This window comes from Pleurodeles waltl, chromosome 2_1 (genome assembly GCF_031143425.1).
Source record: "Pleurodeles waltl isolate 20211129_DDA chromosome 2_1, aPleWal1.hap1.20221129, whole genome shotgun sequence".
In the NCBI taxonomy this organism is placed as follows: domain Eukaryota; kingdom Metazoa; phylum Chordata; class Amphibia; order Caudata; family Salamandridae; genus Pleurodeles; species Pleurodeles waltl.
The window spans coordinates 422,367,718-422,392,051 of NC_090438.1; positions in this window are offsets into that span (position 1 = coordinate 422,367,718).

Genomic DNA, 24,334 nt, shown 5'->3' on the forward strand with positions numbered 1-24,334 from the left:
GTCCACTATAAAAATGTGCTTAAAGTTTCTGTTCTCTGACACTAAGTGAACTAAATTGAAGAGGGGTTTCCTCCCTCTGGTACTTCAGACATTGCATACTCATGAGACATGTCAGACATGCACAGATTCATCTCATAATATAATGGCTAAGTTGCTAAGGTTTAAGGACACCTCTACTATGTAATTTCCTATGGTGCAGAAGGGGTTACAAGCCTCCTCTCTTTCCACAGTTGCCATGCTTTCATCCTGCACCATGTCAAACACTTGCCTCTCATGAGTCACTGAGCTGTGCTAATCTGAACAATGGATTTCTTTATATATCCTTGATATGCACCACATACTTTTAATGTATACTTTGTTGAGCTGAAAGAATGAGGACAGCATCTTAAGCTTAATTTCATCAATAGTATTTATACATAAGCAGGATCATTGTCAATGTGTATTACTGCAAAGAGAAATGATCCTCATGGCCTGTCGACTTTGGCACAAACAATGTTTTGCAAAGGGAACAAATTTATATCATCCACACCACTCTTTCCATGGCCCATGTTATTGTTGCCAACAGGGATTTCTTCCCTCTTCTGCCATAGTTGACATTTTTTGCCAAGTTTGATGTGGCCATTCCTCCCGTTTAGATGCATTTAGATGTGAACTGTTAGTAATAGATATTGCAGTTTATGATATCAGGTGTGAAGTAGTGAGGCATTTTCCAAAACCGGTGTCAGTTTAGGTATGTACCTTGATCACAATGTACCTGAAAGTTTGCCAATGAATGCCAATTTCTTTAATGCTATACCATTTATTATCTCAAAAGTAGCTTCAGATAGAAATTTCAAAGTATTTCAAACTATTGCTACGTTCAGGGTCTGTTGAGATTGACAAATGATTTCAACACATGTAAGCCACTTTGGCTACAATGTATCAGAGGATTAGAAAGAAAGAGGGACAAGCTATTGAGGACTTTAGAGCCAGCAGACAAGTGAAAATAGTTCTTATTTATAAAATGAAACAGTAGTGGGAAAAGAACACCTTTAATATAATGATAAAGAAATTCTATATTAGAATGTTTATTTCTAAATGTAACTCTAGTATATTTCCTTGTTTGATGGAATTTCATCTGGATAGGTATTCAAACTGTCATGATAGTATCTGAAGCCATAAATCTTCAATAGATTTTAAATAACCACATCCTAAAGACCATGTCTTACTTACAATTTACAGCTGCCTAGACTCCCTGTCTCAAGTAAATATTAATGTATGCATTGCATTCTCTATAGTGTAAACATAGCTTGGAAGCAATGGTCCATGGAACAGGTGGTAAAATCCCAGATATATAATTCATGACCGTTCACAAGAGACAAGAGGCCTATTTATAATAGTATTAGGACTATCTACACTCTAACACTGCTATTCAGTGTTGCAATGCAGTGCTCTTACCCTATAATGGTATTGATATAATTAGTTTCACCCAATTGGTCTATTTAACTTTCTTGTGAGGCTATAGCAAGTGTCACTTAAAATGGACCAAGGTCATGGGAGTTATATGTCAAATGTGAGCTGCAGTGTATTTTATATCATACAAATGTGCCTGGAAGGGCAAGAGTTTAAAGACATTGCAGTGCAACATGCCAAGGAAAAGTGTCTTTGCTTAAGGAAATCCTTTTTTTATATTGATGTCACTTCAGACTTCTTTATTGTAAGCCCAAGAGACAGAATGGCTCAGGGTAGCTCACTGTTATTTAAAAAGTGTGTCCTCATAGTGACTGATATCTCTGCCTGGGAAAATGTTATTCAAAAGTTGTTTCCTACTTACATTTCTAAATTTCAGATTTAATGGGGAAATCATATTTTTGATGATTTAAGTAGAAAAGTAGCTTCAGACAAATGTACTTTATGCTGCCTAACCTGGCGTAATGTCAGCTCTGGCACACATCAGACTTCAAGAGCTCCAACACACATCTTTGGGTGAGAAGGTTAACATCCGTGGCTAAATATCAATGGCCTGCCTTAAGTGCTAACCTCTTAGCAGAGATTAACTATCTGAGTGCGCAGAGGAACAAGTGGTGGAACAAAGGACAGGTGTAGCACTAACATTTTGACTTGGAGATGTCAGGGCTTCTTCTATTAATTCCAAGAACCCGCTTCGACAGCCAGGTTCCAGTCACAGTAGGAGTGAGAAGTAATGTGGACCCTGTCAGGTGGTAGGACAGCCATCTAAACAAGTGTGTGGCTAAGGAGATGAAGACAGGTCTGCATAGTAGCAGAACAATTCTACCATATTGAAAAAAGAGCTCTTGGGTAATCACAGAGTAAATAAGAAGAGTTACAAAAGGAAGTGGAGGATACTGTCAAAAATAGTTCTGATTGGAAATGTCCAGCATCTCATCTTCCAACTCTTCAGAACCTACTTCCTCAGAACATACCTTGACTTATAATGTCGCCGGGTGAAGAAGGCGGCCTTGGAAAAAGACAGAAAAATTCTGTTAGAATAAATATACTGACATGTGTACTGACGCTTGCTGACACCCAAAGTAGAACTCCTCCTCAAGGATAAAGTGGTTGTCCTTATCAGATTGTGTTTATAAATTTGGCAGAGCCAATCCCCTCCAAACTAATAACCAAATTGCTACAGATTTCTAACGCCACCAACAAGTTACCTTGCCTCCATGCACCACAGTCTCTATTTCAGTACAATGGTGTCCTTGAGGAGTTGATGTTCATTCTTCTCAAAATAAATCTATTGCAGTTCCACTAATTAAGTTGTTTCCCTTCAAATAAATAAGAGATCTTGCAGTACTCAATGTAACTCTTATAACATGCTCTTCTTCCACTCACTTTGCACTATCTTTATTCAGACCCCATCTGTTCTTGTGAGAAGGCCAAACATTTGCCGTTTTCTGCAGCCTAAGGGGTGACATTTCATTTTTCAAACACTGGTAAAATGAAATTAGTTAGATATGGTAATTACATGGTAGCAGTGCCTATCTTTACCAACATATGAACATATAAAGAATATTGTATGTAACTAGCGAATCTAATCTAGTGAATATAAAATAAACTGTCAAGATTATGATTTTAGACTACTCTTTAAAGAGAGCAACTAATTACATTTCTTATTCAGGTATCTATATAACTAATATTACATAAAACCAAAGTGACCTAAATAGAGGCACATATTTTGATTAGCTAGCACATGCTGGAACATCACCAATATCTCCCAGCCAAGGTAGATCTCTGAGAATGTAGTAAGGCTCACATCCAACTCCAAGACCAGCAATCGGGAACCTTCTCATGTTCTAATTCTTCATACTTTTGAAGTTAGGGAAGAGGGCATACTGAGGGCAGAGAAATATTGTGCTACCAACTAGACATTCATCAGCTAGTAATGAATTAGAAGCACAGTGGGTAACTCACACTTTGAAGTCAAAAAACAAATCTATCAGATTTGCTGAATTCAAAGCCCTGTAAATAAGATGAAGACCAGCTTTGGTGAATATCACCATATCTTTGTTACTGATATGAAATTTTAGTCAATAAATGTAAAGATGCTCATTCAAAAACAACATGCGTGAGAACAAAATATCTGAAATGGCATTTTGGATTTAAATGACACTTACTCTCAGGACCATGATGATGAGTTTATCTCTTTTAGCTTGTGTAAGACATGGCAGCCTGTGGTGTGGTTCCCCCCCCAAACCTTTTGCTTTATCATGTCCTGGTTACTGAAATTTGTTTTTGTTGGCTTTAGGACTCTGTATACTTCACCACTACTAACCAGTGCTAAGGTGCTTGCGCTCAGTCCTTAACCCATGGTAAAAAGAACCTACACCTGATTAGCACATTTAATTTACTCATAAGTCCCTAGTAAAGTGGTACTACCTGTAGCCAGGGCATGTAAATTAAATGCTACAAGTGGGCCTGCAGAACCTGTTGTGCCATCCACTAAACACACTATTTTCAACATGTCTCAGGCCTGCCTTTGCAGACTTGCATGCAATTTTAAACTGTAATTTTGACCTAACGCGATAAAGCTTTTGCCAGACTTAGACCTTCCATTTAATACATATGAGTCACCCCTATGGTAAGTCCTAAACAGTCTACAGGCCAGGGTGCAGTGTATTCAAAAAGTTGGACATGTACATTTAACTTTTACATGTCCTAGTAATGAAACTTCCCTAAATCATTTTTTCACTAATGCAAAGCCTACCTTACCTATAAGATACCATTGGGTTAAACCTACCACATTAGATAAGTGATAACTTTCAATTGGGAACAGGTACACGGTTGAGTTTGGTGTCTAGAGCATTGCAATTAAAAGCCTGTTTTAATGGTAAAGTCAGATTCCTCATCACATTCTGAAAATGCCACTCATAGAAAGTTGACATTTCCTTGTCCCAACCATTTGTTGTCTGCTGCCTGTATCTTGGGTCACATGACTAGGTGTAGCTGGGAGTTGGCCTTTGTGTATTGCTTCCAAACAGTGAGACAAAGGGAAGCTAGGTTTTGGCAGGATGGGCCACTCTGAGTTGACAAAGGGGAGGAGATGTCATCTACCATAATTGCACATCACAAAGGTCTGTCTAAGCACTCTCACAAATGGTTTGACACTGGTCTTTTGTGACCCAAGACAAGCATGGGCCTGTGCAGGGAAGAAGTGGATGCTGACTCCTCAGGGGGGTAGAAATCTCTAAAAGCTTCTCCTACTTCTAAGTGGGCATTAGGTATAAATTGGATTATTAGATTCAACTCTGTAGTACATTCCGGGATCTGAGGATGCATCAGAAGCACAACTGTTGTGCTGTTTTGCTGCCAAAAGGACTGACACTCTGCTGCTCTGCTACTCTGCTGCTTTGATGTCTGCTGCTCTGCTTGCTGAAAATGAAGACTGGACTTGCACCCTTCATCCTAGGCTGAACTAAATCCAAAGGACAGTCATGTGCCCTCCTGTTCCGAGCTACAGAGGTAGAACAATGTCCAGAAACTTCCTGCAACTGCTCAGCTGACCTTTTAACTGGACCTGAATCTGGACCTGCCTAATCCTCTGCTGGAGTGAGCTTCTGAATCAAAAGTGGTGCCCCTCAGATCCTGGATCCTGCACCACCCACAAGTGCAGAATTCCAGAAAACCTGACTCTTCACAATACAGACAACTCAAGGTGCCCGCCAACTCGAAGTTACAGCAATGACCATCTGTGACCCAGACAGGAACTTTGCACTACAGCAATGCCTGCATGATCTTCACTCTGCATTGATGACCATCTGCAATGCTCTCCCTGCTTCTTGAATCCCATTCCATCATGAACTGAACTCTTTGCCCTGGACTATGAAGGTACCTCTTTCAGTGGGACTAACCTGGTCCCTGTATCCAGGGAGTGCTCCCTTGTGATCAGCTTGAACTTATCATTTTCTTCCAGTCTCGCACAATCAAATAGCTGTAAGAGGTGCTCCTCTGGTCCCGGAACCTAGAACTTGCTGCCCACACTACCAACGCAAAGTTCTGGCAAACCTGAGTTTTTGTGCTACAATGACCGCCCATGACAACCACAGCACGTGAACTGCACTTTGCTCTACAGCACCATCAACTCACGGTGACCATCAGTGCGAAGCTCCAGCAACGACCGTCTGTGATGCTGACAGGAACTTCGCACTGTAGCAAACCCCACCTACTCTTTGCAGTGCATGGACAAGAATCTGCAAGGCTCTCCCAGGACTAACCTGCTCCCAGTATCCAACGCACGCTCACTCTAGTTCTGCCTGAACATGTGACTTTCATCCAGTCTTGCATGATCATATATGTTTGGGTTAACGGATTGGAATTTTGTTGTTTTGGTCTTGAATTATTTATTGCATTTTACTCTATTGTTCTAAGTGGGTGTGGAATCTTTCTTGTGTTTTTCTTTACTTTATTAATCTTTGAAGTGCTGCATTTATACCTTACACATCACCTCAGAGTGAAACCTGACTGCTTTTGAGTCAAGCTGCCAGAGGGTTAAGCACTGTAAATTTGGCTTGTGCTTGTGTTTCACCCTGAAAGAGGTTATGGTTGCCTCATGAGTAAGGTTTCAGCCCTCTTACAGTGTAACGAGCTACCTTTCAGGAAAGCACTCAAAACATGGCTCTTTCTTACTCAGTCATGTAATGAATGGTCCCTCCTTGACTGGCTTTCTAGCTAGCTTGAGGATACCTTTGAGATCTCACTTTTGTGCTTTACGTATGTAATTTCACTTCAATTCATTTCAATTAAATTGAAAATGTGCAGCTTCAGAGTGCTGCCTTTGTCTGCTACCGAAATGAGCTATCTCTACTGGATGCGCAAGGATTTCTTTTTAGTATCAATCAGAATTTTTCATTTTGACATTGGAAATAGGACTAAACTTATGCAAAATATGTAACACTAATCTGAAAGAAAAACAACAAGAGTCACAAAAAAGCCTAATGTGGTAGAGGGCACACAATCTCAGCGACGAAACACAGGAAGACACTGAATCAGCAATAAGACAGTTTTAGAAAAGAAAAAAAAGGTACAGCTGCATATGATGAAACAGAGACATGAAAATTAAATATATGTTTTTAGAGAGTAAAACCAGACTTCAAGAGAATATTGTCCTTGCAAAGCATTTTGTAATTTATGCTTTTTAATGAAATTTGAGATTTCATGTAAACTATCCCACTTTTTGTACAACATATTTGCTTTTCTATTGGCTCCTTGAGTCTTGGGAGTAAATTTAATAACACCAGAGTAATTTTGAACACAGAATTACCAATAGTAAAATGATTATGCATCCTTGAGTAATTTGGGAGAAAAATCTTACGAGAGCTCATTTAGCAAGTGTGAGCGGCTGTGCATACTGATGTTGATGTTGTGTTGCATTTTACAGTACTTTATTAGCACAAAATGCATCCTCACACCCATTTTGGACAGTAGGGTGCATATTGTGCTACAGAAACTAGTGCTAAATGCCTGGAGTAATATGGGGTAAAATCCTACCTAAATTGGTCATATACCAAGTACGAGTGTGTGCTTTCGCTCTCTATTCAAGTTGTGTTACATTTAGCACTATTTCTTGGCATAAAATGCATCCTCTCACCCATTTTGGATGCGAGGGGGCATTTGTGTGCTAAGAAAATAGACCTAAGTACAGAATTGCTCTTCTTCCATCATTCTGCATAATCTCAGAATTTTTAGGTAATTCCGTGTGATTACACTATATTAGATTGCACAAACGTGCCCACCCCAGTCTCATTGAAATTAGCAATGGTTAGTCTTCTTGAAATCTAGAAAACTTTTTAGCAGTTTGTATACTAGAGAAGAGATAGAGCATTGAAGATGATGACCACTGGCGATAGGATAAACTGGTATTTGTGATATATTTTGTTAGAAATGGGATCTCTGGTTGGCGGTCAGTTTGCACTATATCCAAGCAGGGGCCCTCACTTTAGTCAGAGCAAAGGAGATATTCACTTAAGATAACCGCTGCTCATCCCCTTGGTAGCTTGGCACAAGCAGTCAGGTTTATCTCAAAGGCAATGTGTAAAGTATGTTTATCAAAACACACAGTAATACAGTGAAAACATTACAAAATGGACACCAAACCAGTTTAGAAAAAGAAGCAATATTTATCTACATCAAACAAGACCAAAACAGCAAAAATCAACATTCACAAGTAAAGTTATCATTTTTTTTAAATAAAAAGAGTCTTACTCCATCGAAACCAATTGAAAGTTGTTTTCAAAGTGCCTGGTTTGCGTAAAAAATAAAGCTGCAAGGGCGAGCGTGTGTTGCAAAAGTCAGTGACGTTTTGATTCCTTACTCGTAAGTGAGGCCATGCGTCGTTTCTTCTCCGTCAAGTAGGCTATGCATCATTTTTCTCCCCCGCAAGAGAGCAATGCATAGATTTCCGGACGCAGCACCTCAGATCTGCGCAGGTTCATAATGATTTTGACGCCCAACGAAAATGCATGTTAAATCAAGCCGCACAGTTTTGGAAAAACCGCACTGCGAGGGGTGCATCATTTTTACCACTGTGTTGTAGGTGGTGTGTCTAAATTTTCCCTTCCCCACACAGCTTCCTGTGCCTGGATCTGAGCCGTTTTCCTACTAGCTTCACCTTTCAAGGTCCCAGGGACTGTATAGGGTACCACTTGGCAGGGTAGGACTCTTAGCAGAGAGTCCCGGTGCTGGCAGAGGAAGTCTTTGATGGCCTTGAGACAGGAAGCAAGCTCAGTCCAAGCCCTTAACAACACTTCACAAGCAGGAATATACACCAAAGTCCAGTCTTTGTCCTCTTTCAGGCAGAAGCAGCAACTGCAGGGCAACCCACCAAAGCACAGTCACAGGCAAAGGAGCAGTACTCCTCCTTCAGCTCTTCTCCTTGGCAGAGGTTCCTCTTGATCCCAGAAGAAATCTGAAAATGTGGGATTTTGGGTCCACTTTCTATACCGTTTCTGCCTTTGAAGTAGTCAAACTTCAAAGGAAAGGCTCTGTTGTTCACAAGATCCTGGCTTGCCCAGGCCTGGCTCCAGACTCATACCAGGGGTTAGGAGACTGCACTGTGTGAGGGCAGGCATAGCCCATTCAGGTGTAAGTGACCGCTCCTCCCTCCACTCTACTCCAGATGGCCAATCAAGATATGCAGGCTACTCTTCAGCCCCTGTTGTGTCACTGTCCAGAGGGGATTCACAAACAGCCCAACTGTCAGTCTGACCCAGACAGGAAATACACAAGCAGGCAGAGCCACAGAATGGTATAAGCATCAAAAAAATGCACACTTTCTAAAAGTGGCATTTTCAAACAATTTGAATACCAACTTTGCCAAAAGGTGTATGTTTAAATTGTGAGTTCAGAGACACCAAACTCCACATTTCTATCTGCTCCGAAAGTGAAAGTGTACTTAAAAAATATCTTCAAGCATCCCCCATGTTAACCTGTGAGAGCGATAGGCCTTGTAACAGTGAAAACTACATTTGGCAGTATTTTACTGTTAGGAAATAAAAAGCACATCAGTACATGTACCACCCTTAACATACACTGCACTCTGCCCATTAAGGTACCTAGGGTTTAACTCAGGGGTGCCTTACATGTATAAAAAGGGAGGTTTTGGGCCTGGCAAGTGGGTTCACTTGCCAGGTCGAACTGGCAGGTTAAAACGGCACACAGACATTACAGTGGCAGGTCTAAGCCATGTTTACAGGGTTACTCATGTGGGTGGCACAATCAGTGCTGCAGACCCACTAGCAGCATTTGATTTACAGGCCCTGGGCATCTCAGGTGCACTTTACTAGGGTCTTACTAGTAAATCAAATGTGCCAATCATTGAAAAGCCAATTACACATACATTTACACAGGGAGCACTTGCACTTTAGTACTGGTCAGAAGTGGTAAAATGCCAAGAGTACCAAAAACAGCAAAAACCAGTACACAGTCAAAACATGGGAAGAAGAAGTAAGAAAGACAGGAGAGACCAGGCCAAGGATGCCAGGTCTCACATATTTCAAACTAGAATAAATTTAGTTAGCACCTCTTTTACTGTAATCGTTAGCAAGATAGATTTTCTTTAAGATTTAGGGGGTCATTACAACATTGGCGATAAAAGCTGCTTACCGCCATGCAGAAGAACGCCAATACACCGCAGTGGCCGCGGAATTTAGCCACAGCTATTATGACACACATCTCGGAATCCGCCGAAATTCAGACACCCACACAACTCCGCCACACCAAAGGTCAGTGTTAAACTGGCGAAAACAAAACCTCCACCTCCACGCCAACAGAAACACGCCCATGCTATTACGACCCACGTATCCACGCGGCATTATTTCAACCACTGTATTCCATTGGCGGTACACACCGCCGCGCTCAAAATTCACAAACATCTCCAAAACACCGCCACATTGGACAATTCCAAATACACACACCTGATACACATACAAACAACACTCCCACACACCCAATACAATATAAAACACACACCCACATCACCCACAAACCCCTACGACCAGAAAATCTGAAAGAAGCACAGAGAGGGAGCACCAGCAAGAATAACAGTATCCACAGGCACACAACACCATCACCCACACAACTTCCACGCACAAAACACCACACACCACTCCATATCACCACACTTATCACCACACACTCCACCCCACACATCACCCACACTCCCCCATGTCACGCCAAAGACACTCCCGATTTTCCGATGAGGAGCTCCGGGTCATGGTGGAGGAAATCCTACGCGTAGAGCCACAGCTAATTGGCTCACAGGTGCAGCACACATCCAAAGCCAGGAAGATGGAGCTATGGCGAAGAATAGTCGACAGGGTCAACGCAGTGGGACAGCATCCAAGAAATCGGGAGGACAACAGGAAGCGGTGGAACGACCTACGGGGGAAGGTGAGTTCAACGGTCTCCAGGCACAACATCGCGGTTCAGCGGACTGGCGGCGGACCCCCACCTCCTCCTCCACAACTAACAACATGGGAGGAGCAAGTCTTGACCATCATGCATCCAGAGGCCTCGGAGGAGTCGGTGGAGGAATGGACACTGGTAAGTCAAATCTTAACTTTCATATTCCCCACCCTACCTGCATGCATCCCACACCCCCACCCTCACCCCCTCCCCTATCACTCCAACTCCTCACTAATGTACTCATAACACAAACCACACATCCCAACACCAAGCCCTGCATGACAAAACAAAGCATGGACACCCATCACTAAAGCATGCCCACTGCACATACCCATAGCAACCCCTAACCATCATCACACAAACCCACACACAGGAATGCTTGCACTGGGGTACACTGTGAGCCACCAATTGCACACCATGACACACACAGATGCAATAATCATGCCCTTATTCCCCTGCAGGATCACAAAGGACCGTCACCACCCCGGAGGGTCCAGACAACTCCACTCCACCCACAGAAGAGGCCCACAGTGACAAGAGCAGCTCTGCCCTACTGGATCCTGATGACCAGTCCGGACCATCGTGGGCCTCGGGACAGTCGGTTCCCCTTGCACACGCACAGCCCAACACTGACCTTCCACCCTCTGGGAACACCAGCACAGCACCCACCCAGCGGGCCCAAACCTCCGTACCCAGGACAGGTCAATCAGCGGTGTGCCCACCAACACAGGGAACCCAGGAAAACCCACCACCCCAACAACAACAGGGACCTGGGGGCAGTGGTAGTGGGCACACGGTCCAGGGGACGGAGGCACAGGAACACAGGGGAACTGGGAGGGCTGCTGTGCGACAGGGGGCGGACAGGCCAAGGGAACCCACTCTCCACGAGGCCCTCTCCTCCATCATGGGAGCATACCACCACTCCCAGGAGACAATGGCGACGGTCCTGGTCAAGTTTCAGGAGACCCGGGCGTGTAGGAGGCTGGACTGGCTTGTAGTGAGTACCAAGGGGTACTTACACCTTGCACCAGGCCCAGGTATCCCTTATTAGTGTATAGTGGTGTCTAGCAGCTTAGGCTGATAGAAACGGTAGCTTAGCAGAGCAGCTTAGGCTGAACTAGGAGACGAGTGAAGCTCCTACAGTACCACTAGTGTCATATGCACAATATCATAAGAAAACACAATACACAGATATACTAAAAATAAAGGTACTTTATTTTTATGACAATATTCCAAAAGTATCTCAGTGAGTACCCTCAGTATGAGGATAGCAAATATACACCAGATATATGTACACAATACCAAAAATATGCAGTATAGTAATAGAAAACAGTGCAAACAATGTATAGTTACACTAGGATGCAATGGGGACACATAGGGATAGGGGCAACACAAACCATATACTCCAAAAGTGGAATGCGAACCACGAATGGACTCCAAACCTATGTGACCTTGTAGAGGGTCACTGGGAATGTAAGAAAACAGTGAGGGTTAGAAAAATAGCCCACCCCAAGATCCTGAAAAGTGAGTGCAAAGTGTACTAAAGTTCCCCAAAGAGCACAGAAGTCGTGATAGGGGAATTCTGCAGGAAAGACCAAAACCAGCAATGCAACAACGATGGATTTCCAGACGAGGGTAACTGTGGAACAAGGGGACCAAGTCCAAAAGTCACGATCAAGTCGAGAGTGGGCAGATGCCCAGGAAATGCCAGCTATGGATGCAAAGAAGCTGCTACTGGACAGTAGAAGGTGAGGATTCTGCAAGAATGACAAGGGCTAGAAACTTCCTCTTTGGAGGATAGATGTCCCACGTCGAGAAAAGTCGTGCAGAAGTGATTTCCCGCAGAAAGACCGCAAACAAGCCTTGCTAGCTGCAAAGCTTGCGGTTAGGGTTTTTGGGTGCTGCTGTGGCCCAAGAGGGACCAGGATGTCGCCAATTGCGTCAGGGGACAGAGGGGGCACCCAGCAAGACAAGGAGTCCTCTCAGAAGCAGGCAGCACCCACAGAAGTGCCAGAACAGGCACTACAAAGTGGAGTGAAACGGTGCTCACCCGAAGTTGCACAAGAGAGTCCCACGCCGCCGGAGGACAACTCAGGAGGTCGTGCAATGCAGGTTAGAGTGCCGTGGACCCAGGCTTGGCTGTGCACAAAGGAAATCTTCGTGGAGTGCACAGGAGCCGGAGTAGCTGCAAAACACGCGGTTCCCAGCAATGCAGTCTGGCGTGGGGAGGCAAGAACTTACCTCCACCAAACTTGGACTGAAGAGTCACTGGACTGTGGGAGTCACATGGACAGAGTTGCTGAGTTCAAGGGACCTCGCTCGTCGTGCTGAGAGGAGACCCAGAGGACTGGTGATTCAGTTCTTTGGTGCCTGCGGTTGCAGAGGGAAGATTCCGTCGACCCACGGGAGATTTCTTTGGAGCTTCTAGTGCAGAGAGGAGGCAGACTACCCCCACAGCATGTACCACCAGGAAAACAGTCGAGAAGGAGGCTGGATCAGCGTTACAGTGTCGCAGTAGTCGTTGTTGCTACATTGTCGCAGTTTTGCAGTCTTCCAGCGCGGTCAGCAGTCGATTCCTTGGCAGAAGGTGAAGAGAGAGATGCAGAGGAACTCTTATGAGCTCTTGCATTCGTTATCTAAAGAATTCCTCAAAGCAGAGACCCTAAATACCCAGAAAAGTGGGTTTGGCTACCTAGGAGAGAGGATAGGCTAGCAACACCTGAAGGAGCCTATCAGAAGGAGTCTCTGACGTCACCTGCTGGCCCTGGCCACTCAGAGCAGTCCAGTGTGCCAGCGGCACCTCTGTTTCCAAGATGGCAGAGGTCTGGAGCACACTGGAGGAGCTCTGGGCACCTCCCAGGGGAGGTGCAGGTCAGGGGAGTGGTCACTCCCCTTTCCTTTGTCCAGTTTCGCGCCAGAGCAGGGCTGGGGGATCCCTGAACCAGTGTAGACTGGCTTATGCAGAGATGGGCACCATCTGTGCCCATGAAAGCATTTTCAGAGGCTGGGGGAGGCTACTTCTTCCCAGCCCTGACACCTTTTTCCAAAGGGAGAGGGTGTAACACCCTCTCTCTGAGGAAGTCCTTTGTTCTGCCTTCCTGGGCCAAGCCTGGCTGGACCCCAGGAGGGCAGAAACCTGTCTGAGGGGTTGGCAGCAGCAGCAGCTGCAGTGAAACCCCGGGAAAGGCAGTTTGGCAGTACCCGGGTCTGTGCTAGAGACCCGTGGGATCATGGGATTGTGCCAACAATGCCAGGATGGCATAGAGGGGGCAATTCCATGGTCATAGACATGTTACATGGCCATATTCGGAGTTACCATTGTGAAGCTACACATAGGTAGTGACCTATGTGTAGTGCACACGTGTAATGGTGTCCCCGCACTCACAAAGTCTGGGGAATTGGCCCTGAACAATGTGGGGGCACCTTGGCTAGTGCCAGGGTGCCCACACACTAAGTAACTTAGCACCCAACCTTTACCAGGTAAAGGTTAGACATATAGGTGACTTATAAGTTACTTAAGTGCAGTGTAAAATGGCTGTGAAATAACGTGGACGTTATTTCACTCAGGCTGCAGTGGCAGGCCTGTGTAAGAATTGTCAGAGCTCCCTATGGGTGGCAAAAGAAATGCTGCAGCCCATAGGGATCTCCTGGAACCCCAATACCCTGGGTACCTCAGTACCATATACTAGGGAATTATAAGGGTGTTCCAGTATGCCAATGTAAATTGGTGAAATTGGTCACTAGCCTGTTAGTGACAATTTGGAAAGAAATGAGAGAGCATAACCACTGAGGTTCTGATTAGCAGAGCCTCAGTGAGACAGTTGGTCATAACACAGGTAACACGTACAGGGCACACTTATGAGCACTGGGGCCCTGGCTGGCAGGGTCCCAGTGACACATACAACTAAAACAACATATATACAGTGAAATATGGGGGTAACATGCCAGGCAAGATGGTACTTTCCTACACAGCGCCTGCAGGAGGAGCAGTATTTGGGCTTCAGGGAGGAGCTCAGGACCATCAGCTCCACCTTGGGCACCATCGTAGGGGTGCTGAAGGACATACAGCATACCTTGAGGGACACCGTGGCACTCCAAGGGGCCCCTGACACTAGCCAGGACGATGAACTGCCCACCACCTCCGCCGACGCTAGTGGACAGGACGCCCCGCCACAGGACCAGCACCCCACCCCCTGCAGACGGACAACCACCACGCAAGCGGGCCCTGAGATCCAGGAACAGAACAGAGCAAGATGGCAAGACTCCCACCAAGAAATGAGACCACCCTGATTGTCCTCCCACTCTCCCATTTTGTTACCCTGTCCATACTTAAACTACCCCAGCTCCACTTCCTATGCCCAGATGGGCAGTGTACCTGTGAGACTAATAGACTGGACCCTGCCATGGACATTCCTCCACCATCAGCCCTCACCATTTTACAACCCCCTCCATTTTTGAGCACTTCACTAAACACCCTTGAACCACAAAACAATCTGGAGTCAGTCCATGATTTGATATAATGCATTATCAATGACAGTGTCAAAATGCGTGTCAACTTGTAAAGCCAACATACCTATGTCACACATCACAAGTCCTTGAAGGATGCATGCAGATGACACACGTTGGTAACCACACCTGTGAAACCGTAATGGAAAGGAACAACTCAGTTACCAAATAATGTCATTAAATTACACACAGGATAGAGGAAGAAGTGTGACAGTGAATGTAATGGGAAAAAATGAAAATGTTCTCACCTGTGTGTCACTGGAAATATTGCTGTATGACTGACTCCCTGTTGTCATTGTCTTCTTCCTCAGCTTCCTCCTCATCACTGTCCACAGGCTCCACAGGCTCCACAGCTGCCACAACACCGTCATCTGGACCATCCTCCTGCAGAAAAGGCACCTGGCGTCACAATGCAAGATCGTGAAGCATCGAGCAGGCGATGATGATCTGGCACACCTTCTTCGGTGAGTAGAATAGGGAACCACCTGTCATATGGAGGCACCTGAACCTGGCCTTCAGGAGACCGAAGGTGCGTTTGATCACCCTCCTAGTCCGCCCATGGGCCTCATTGTACCGTTCCTCTGCCCTGATCCTGCGATTCCTCACTGGGGTCAATAGCCAGGACAGGTTGGGGTAACCAGATTCCCCTAATAGCCACACACGGTGCCTCTGGAGTTGACCCATCATGTCAGGGATGCTGCTATTCCGCAGGATGTAGGTGTCATGCACTGAGCCAGGGAACATAGCATTAACCTGGGAGATGTACTGGTCTGCCAAACAGACCCTCTGTACATTCATGGAATGATAACTCTTCCTGTTCCTGTACACCTGTTCACTCCTGTGGGGGGGGACCAGAGCTACATGGGTCCCATCAATAGCACCTATGACGTTGGGGATATGTCCAAGGGCATAGAAGTCACCTTTCACTGTAGGCAAATCCTCCACCTCAGGGAAAATGATGTGTCTCCTTACGTGTTTCAGCAGGGCAGCCAACACTCTGGACAGCACGTTGGAAAACATAGGCTGGGACATCCCTGATGCCATGGCCACTGTTGTCTGAAATGACCCACTTGCAAGGAAATGGAACACTGACAGCACCTGCATGTCAGGGGGGATTCCTGTGGGATGGCAGATTGGTGACATCAGGTCTGGCTCCAACTGGGTACATAGTTCCTGGATTGTGGCACGGTCAAACCGGTAGGTGACGATTACATGTCGCTCTTCCATTGTCAACAGGTCCACCAGCGGTCGGTACACCGGAGGATTCACCATCTTCTCAAATGTCCCAGCTGACGGCGCCCAGGAAGGACAACAGCGTCCACAGAGTCAAGTTTTTTGCAAGGTATGTACCCACAGTTACACAGAAGACGACACCAAACACAAAACCCTTCCTGCATGTGTGTTGAGTGTAGGCCTAGCTATGTGTGACGCAGAAGTAAATTAAGCCATGTGGGCCCCTGAAATGGCAGATGCCTGACCTCTACACTGGGACAATGGGATTGTGGGGTAACTGCGTTGGCGTTGCACACCGTCGCGGGAGGCGGTCGTAGACCGCAGCGCAATGCTGTATTGGTTAACATCGGACCCTATGGGTCCCAGGAGCCAATGAACAAGTGCGCCGGCGGTGATGATACGCACCGCCGCGGACGTCACCGCCATTTTCTATCTGTTCAATCACTAGATACCTGGCCTTCGACAGGAGAGGACCTACACTGCAAGTGCTGCTGTGACCTCGGTCTGGAAGCGACGATGGCTGCTGCGTCTGGGGAAAGGGCCCCTGCCTTCACTGCTCAGGAGTTGGAGAAACTAGTAGACGGGGTCCTCCCCCAGTACACGCAACTCTACGGTCCTCCAGACCAACAGGCAAGTACCCAGGGAGCATGTTGTATGGGCTAGGCCTGGGTGGACAGGGCTGGTTGTAAGAGGGAAGGGTGCAGAATTCAGGGAACATGAATGCATGTGCCAAATGGCAAGGGTAGGATGGAGGGACACTTACATCTATGGTGCAGTAGGTAATGGCTTCTCTTCTTCCCTTGTGCATGTCATGTAGGTCAGCGCCCACCAGAAGAAGGACATTTGGCGTGCCATCGCCAAGGACGTCCGGTCCCTGGAGGCCCACCAGAAACGGGGCACCCACTGCCGGAAGAGATGGGAGGACATTCGCTGCTGCAGCAAGAAGACGGCGGAGGCTCAGCTGGGGATGGCCTCCCAACGTGGGAGGGGTGCCCGTTGCACCATGACCCCTCTGATGTTCTGGATCCTGGCGGTGGCCTATACTGAGTTGGTTGGGCGCTTGAGGGCATCACAGCAGACACAAGGGGGTGAGTACACTGTCATTCTGCGGACTTTGCGCACAGTGGAGGGGTCTGGGTGGGGGAGCAGGCCTGTGGGTGTACCTAGGCCAGGCAGAAATACATAGACTAGGCCCCTCTGTAATTCAGGCCATGTGGCACTCTACCCCACCGCAGTATAGTGCCAAGTACAGGTATAGATGCCCCTGTGACATCCATGTGTGCAGATGTCCACCCTAGCCATGTAGGCCACATCCCAGGAATTGCATCTGCAGAGGCCAGGAGCACGGCGTAGTGCAGGGGGCTGCTGTGTCTGTATTGTCCGCCAACGGTAGCGGTATGCCATGCAGTCAACCTGTTCTTCTTCTGTCTTCCCCCCCTCTTTTTGTGCTCTCCCTGTTCTTTTGTGCATCAGCATCATCAGGCGGAGGTACAGTGGCACCGGAGCATGAGGGAGCTGCATCCCACATGGCCATGGAGGGCCACACCACGGACTCTGAATGCACCAGTGGGACGGAGGGCGAGGGGAGCTTCACGTCAGCCACCGGATCACCAACCGGCGACACGGACTCGTCCGCAGATGGGAGCTTCCGTGTGGTGGCGGCCCCATCTGTGCGCCCCACTTCTACAGGTAAAGCCGCCACCTCCCCTACCAGCACCGCCCTCCCAGCAGCCCCTCAGCGTTCGCCCCGTGCCTGCTCACCAAGGAGGGTGGGCATCACTTTCGCCCCAGGCACATCAGGCCCTGCCCCAGTCACCCCTGCTGCCCTCAGTGAGGAGGCCATTGATCTCCTCAGGTCACTCACTGTTGGGCAGTCTACCATTGTGAATGCCATCCAGGGTGTATAAAGAGAGTTGCAACACGGTAATGCATTCCTGGAGGGCATTCATTCTGGTCAGGCTGTCCTTCAGCGAACCCTGCAATCTCTGGCCTCAGCACTGATGGCAGCCATTGTCCCTGTGTCTAGCCTCCCCCTCCAACCTCCTCCACCCAGACCCAATCCCCTGTACCCCAGCCCATCCCAAGCACATCTACAGACCAGCATGCACACACGTCAACACCCAAGGGAAGCTCTGGCAAACATAGGCACCACACAACCCACAGGCACTCAAACAAGCATCACCCACATGCAGACACACCAACACACACTGCCTCCACTGTATCCCCCTCCTCGTCGTCTGTCTCCTCCCTCCCAGTGTCGTCTACACTCTCACCTGCATGCACTATATCTACAGGCACTAGGACTCACACCAGGACATCCAGCACCACAAGCCGCTCACCTGCACTCACCACCTTCACTCCCATTTACACGTCCCCTGTGTCCTCTCCCAGTGTGTCTGTGACGCCCCCACCCAAAGTACACAAACCCCGGCAACCACACACCCAACATCCATCCACCTCACGACAGCCTCCAGTACCTGCACCTGCACCCAAAATACCTAAAGTGACACCTCCTACAACCACCTCCTCTTCCTCCACTCCCAGACCCCCTCCAACTACCCTTCCCAGTGTCCGTCAGAAACTGTCCCTCTGCAAAATTGACCTTTTTGCCACCACCCCCCCTCCAATTCATCAGTCCCGTCGTAGCGCCTCAGCCAAAAAGCCTCCAATACCAGTGGTGCCTGTTCAAGGTGTGTGGAGTGCACCGGCCACCAGGGCAGGCAGTGTGACCCGGAGCCAAGGCACTGGCAGCCCACCCCCTGTAAAGGCTCTGAAATTGGAAAGTGGCCGACGGGACCTTGTGAAGACTTCTTGAGGCAAAACAACTCACAGGGGTTCCAGGGGGATTGCAGAGGCAGTTGTGACTCCTCCAAAGGTGGGGAAGGGCCAGAGGAAGTCTGCACAGGCTGGTGTGAGCATCACGGCGGAGAAGGGCGGCATCCTTCCCAGCGGTCAGGATGCCACCGCCAGCACCGTCGTAACTGGTCCGGAGACCACCGCCAGAGTCATAGCCCAGGAGGGCCCAAGTATCGTCACTGGTCAGGAGACCACCGCCAGAGTCATAGCCAAGGAGGGCCCAAGTATCGTCACTGGTCAGGAGACCACCGCCACCACCAGAGTCATAGCCCAGGAGTGCCCAAGTATCGTCACTGGTCCGGAGACCACCGCCACGGCCGGAGTCATAGCCCAGGAGGGCCCAAATATCGTCACTGGTCAGGAGACCACCGCCACGGCCGGAGTCAGTGCCCAGGAGGGCCCAAGTATCGTCACTGGTCAGGAGACCACCGCCAGAGTCATAGCCCAGGAGGGCCCAAGTATCGTCACTGGTCAGGAGAACACTGCCACAGCTGGAGTCAGTGCCCAGGAGGGCCCAAGCATCGTCACTGGTCAGGAGACCACCGCCAGAGTCATAGCCCAGGAGGGCCCAAGTATCGTCACTGGTCCGGAGACCACTGCCAGAGTCATAGCCCGGGAGGGCCCAAGTATCGTCACTGGTCCGGAGACCACCGCCAGAGTCATAGCCCAGGAGGGCCCAAGTATCGTCACTGGTCAGGAGACCACCGCCAGAGTCATAGCCCAGGAGGGCCCAAGTATCGTCACTGGTCAGGAGACCACCGCCAGAGTCATAGCCCAGGAGGGCCCAAGTATCGTCACTGGTCCGGAGACCACCACCAGAGTCATAGCCCAGGAGGGCCCAAGTATCGTCACTGGTCAGGAGACCACCGCCACGGCCGGAGTCAGTGCCCAGGAGGGCCCAAGTATTGTCACTGGTCAGGAGACCACCGCCAGAGTCATAGCCTAGGAGGGCCCAAGTATCATCAATGGTCCGGAGACCAATGCCAGAGACATAGCCCAGGAGGGCCCAAGTATCGTCACTGGTCAGGAGACCACCGCCATGGCCGGAGTCAGTGCCAAGGAGGGCCCCGGCTGCCACAGCCCCGCTGGGCAATGAGGGAACGTCATGCCACACACCAATGCCCAGTCCAGAGGACGTCATGCCACACACCAATGCCCAGTCCAGAGAACGTCATGCCACACACCAATGCCCAGTCCAGAGAACGTCATGCCACACACCAATGCACAGTCCAGAGACCGCCATGGCAAAGCACTGCTGAAAACTCCAGACACCGCCATGGCAAAGCACTGCAGAACAGTCCAGACACCGCCATGGCAAAGCACCGCAGAACAGTCCAGAGAATGTCATGCCAAAGCACCGCAGAACAGTCCAGACACCGCCATGGCAAAGCACCGCAGAACAGTCCAGAGAATGTCATGCCACACACCAATGCCCAGTCCAGAGACCGCCATGGCAAAGCACCGCTGAACAGTCCAGAGACCGCCATGGCAAAGCACCGCTGAACAGTCCGGACACCGCCATGGCAAAGCACTGCAGAACAGTCCAGAGAACGTCATGTCACACACCAATGCCCAGTCCAGAGACCGCCATGGCAAAGCACCGCTGAACAGTCCAGAGACCGCCATGTCAAAGCACCGCAGAACAGTCCAGAGAACGTCATGCCACACACCAATGCCCAGTCCAGAGACCGCCATGGCAAAGCACCGCTGAACAGTCCAGAGACCGCCATGGCAAAGCACCGCTGAACAGTCCAGACACCGCCATGGCAAAGCACTGCTGAACAGTCCAGAGACCGCCATGGCAAAGCACCGCTGAACAGTCCAGACACCGCCATGGCAAAGCACCGCTGAACAGTCCAGAGACCGCCATGGCAAAGCACCGCTGAACAGTCCAGACACCGCCATGGCAAAGCACCGCTGAACAGTCCAGACACCGCCATGGCAAAGCACCGCTGAACAGTCCAGACACCGCCATGGCAAAGCACCGCTGAACAGTCCAGACACCGCCATGGCAAAGCACCGCTGAACAGTCCAGACACCGCCATGGCAAAGCACCGCTGAACAGTCCAGACACCGACATGGCAAAGCACCGCTGAACAGTCCAGACACCGCCATGGCAAAGCACCGCTGAACAGTCCAGACACCGACATGGCAAACCACCGCTGAACAGTCCAGAGACCGCCATGGCAAAGCACCGCTGAACAGTCCAGACACTGCCATGGCAAAGCACCGCTGAACAGTCCAGACACCGCCATGGCAAAGCACCGCTGAACAGTCCAGACACCGCCATGGTAAAGCACCGCTGAACAGTCCAGACACCGCCATGGCAAAGCACCGCTGAACAGTCCAGACACCGCCATGGCAAAGCACCGCTGAACAGTCCAGAGACAGCCATGGCAAAGCACCGCTGAACAGTCCAGAGACCGCCATGGCAAAGCACCGCTGAACAGTCCAGAGACCGCCATGGCAAAGCACCGCTGAACAGTCCAGACACCGCCATGGCAAAGCACCGCTGAACAGTCCAGACACTGCCATGGCAAAGCACCGCTGAATAGTCCAGACACCGCCATGGCAAAGCACCGCTGAACAGTCCAGAGACCGCCATGGCAAAGCATCGCTGAACAGTCCAGACACCACCATGGCAAAGCACCGCTGAACAGTCCAGACACCTCCATGGCAAAGCACAGCTGAACAGTCCAGACACCGCCATGGCAAAGCACCGCTGAACAGTCCAGACACCGCCATGGTAAAGCACCGCTGAACAGTCCAGACACTGCCATGGCAAAGCACCGCTGAACAGTCCAGACACCGCCATGGCAACCCACCCACTGTAGAGACTTGAGAGACTGTGGCTTTGCACTTCCCAGGATGGTACAGTGGGCAAGCCACCCACTGTTATCCACTTGAGAGACTGTGGCTTTGCACTCCCCAGGATGGTACAGTGGGCAAGCCACCCACTGTAGAGACTTGAGAGACTGTGGCTTCGCACTCCCCAGGATGGTACAGTGGGCAAGCCACCCACTGGAGAGACTTGAGAGACTGTGGCTTCGCACTGCCCAGGATGGTCCAGTGGGCAAGCCACCCACTGGAGAGACTTGAGAGACTGTGGCTTCGCACTCCCCAGGATGGTCCAGTGGGCAAGCCACCCACTGGAGAGACTTGAGAGACTGTGGCTTCGCACTCCCCAGGATGGTCCAGTGGGCAAGCCACCCACTGTAGAGACTTGAGAGACTGTGGCTTTGCACTCCTCAGGATGGCACAGTGGGCAACCCACCCACTGTAGAGACTTGAGAGACTGTGGCTTTGCACTCCCCAGGATACATCAATGGGCATGGAGCCCTGTCGTGGATCTGGCTTTGCACTCCTCCGGCTGAGGTACCCCCCCTTCCCTTCCCCCTGAGGTGCCTATAGTATTTCTATCTGATGCCGTGTTCTCTCCGTCTGTGGACAGGTATCTTGTGTGGGCCGCGCCCATGCATTTTTGGACTAGTGTGCATGGACATTGACATGTGCATATCTGCACTACTTCTCGTAATGTATATACTTTTGTATGATTTTCTAACATATCTGTATATTTTTGAGACATTTATATTGCTACATTACAATGTTTGGAATGATTTTGTTTTGTCTTTTCATTCTTCCGGGGGGGTTGTGGGTTGTTACTGTGATTTTTGTGTATGCATTGGTGTGTGTGTTGTAATATGCGAGGGTGGAGTGGGGGTGGGGGTGTTGCGTGTGTGTCCCCCTAACTTTTGCCTCCCCCCTCCCCTATGTCATAGGTGCAGTACTCACCGTTGTCGTCGCCGGCGCAGGCGTTGGTCTTCGTAGATGAGTAGGAATACAAGGGCCGGTAGGATTTGGAGTTCCGGCTCCATGGAGTCCTCCTTTCTTGAGGGGTGTGTAGAGGTGAGCGTTTTTCCCATTGCAAAAGCTGTTTCTGCCGTGTTTTTATCCACGGTGAATCCGCCCCGGAAAAGGTGGCGGATTGACGGGTTGTGATACTGTGGGCGGTACATTGTCTTCCGCCTGTCTGTTGGCGGTGACCCCCGCAATGCTTGTCTGTACCGCCGTGGCGGTCGGAGTGTTAAAGTGGCTGTCTTTGTTGGCGGTTTCCGCCAGGGTCATGATTTCCTTTTTTTGTCCGCCGTCCTATTTGCGGTATTACCGCCGCTTTAACACCGTCCGCCAGGGTTGTAATGACCCCCTAAATCTTCACCCATCCCCAATTAAATTACAAGCAAACACTGTGTTTAAAACCTCAAATTGTTACAGCAATTTAATCTGAAGTACATTAAGCAAGGGACTTGACTAGGATCCCAGTGTACAAATTAGGTGGGATTATGGCACTACAGCCTTGTATGGTTACTAAGAGTGCTAAATTATAGCAAACTGAAGACCGACGGGTTGCTGAGGAGAGTGGGTTAGATGACATGGAACATGTCACCAATGTTAGTAATATTCAGAATGCTTCAAGAAATATTGTAAATGTGGAACAGGAAATAGAAATGATACAAAATGTATGGAAAATTTAGAGAACAGAAACACACCTCACAACTTATGTCTGTATTGTTTGCTGAAGGGGGTTGGAGTTAAAGGCCTCTTACTTTTTCTAAAGAAATTAATTAAAACAATAAGCTGGTATTTCTAAGTCACTTCCTCTGAACCTACAAACAGTACATGAACTTGGAAGAAGAATTCTATGTCATCAAAACCATGCAGGGTCCCATTATTGTTTCTAGAATATGCAGATCTGTTTAAAGTTCTTACTGCAGAAAGAGACAAGTATAGTTAACGTGGTCTAAACACAATAGTTAACATTTTTCAGGCCTAATGTCAGAAATACCGGGAGAAAATAAAAAAATAATTCCTAGCTTTGAGACCAATGATTAGACAGTTTAGGCATATTGGCGGTCATTCTGACCGCGGCGGTCGCCGCCCGCCAAGCGGTTCCCGCCGAAAGACCACACCACAGTCAAAAGACCGCGGCGGCCATTCCGGCTTTCCCACTGGGCCGGTGGGCGACCGCCAGAAGACCGCCGGCCGGCCCAGCGGAACAGCCCCTTCAACAATGAAACCGGCTCGGAATGGAGCCAGCGGAGTTGAAGGGGTGCGACGGGTGCAGTGGCACCCGTCGCGATTTTCACTGTCTGCTGTCTGTTAGGGGGCCCCACGGCACCCGTTCCCACCATCCTGGTTCCGGCAGTGGACACCGCCAGAAACAGGCTGGCGGGAAGGGGGTCGGAATCCCCATGGCGGTGCTGCAAGCAGCGCCGCCATGGCGGGTTCCCTGGGCCAGCGGGAAACCGGCGGGAAACCGCCGGCTCCACTTTTCCGACCG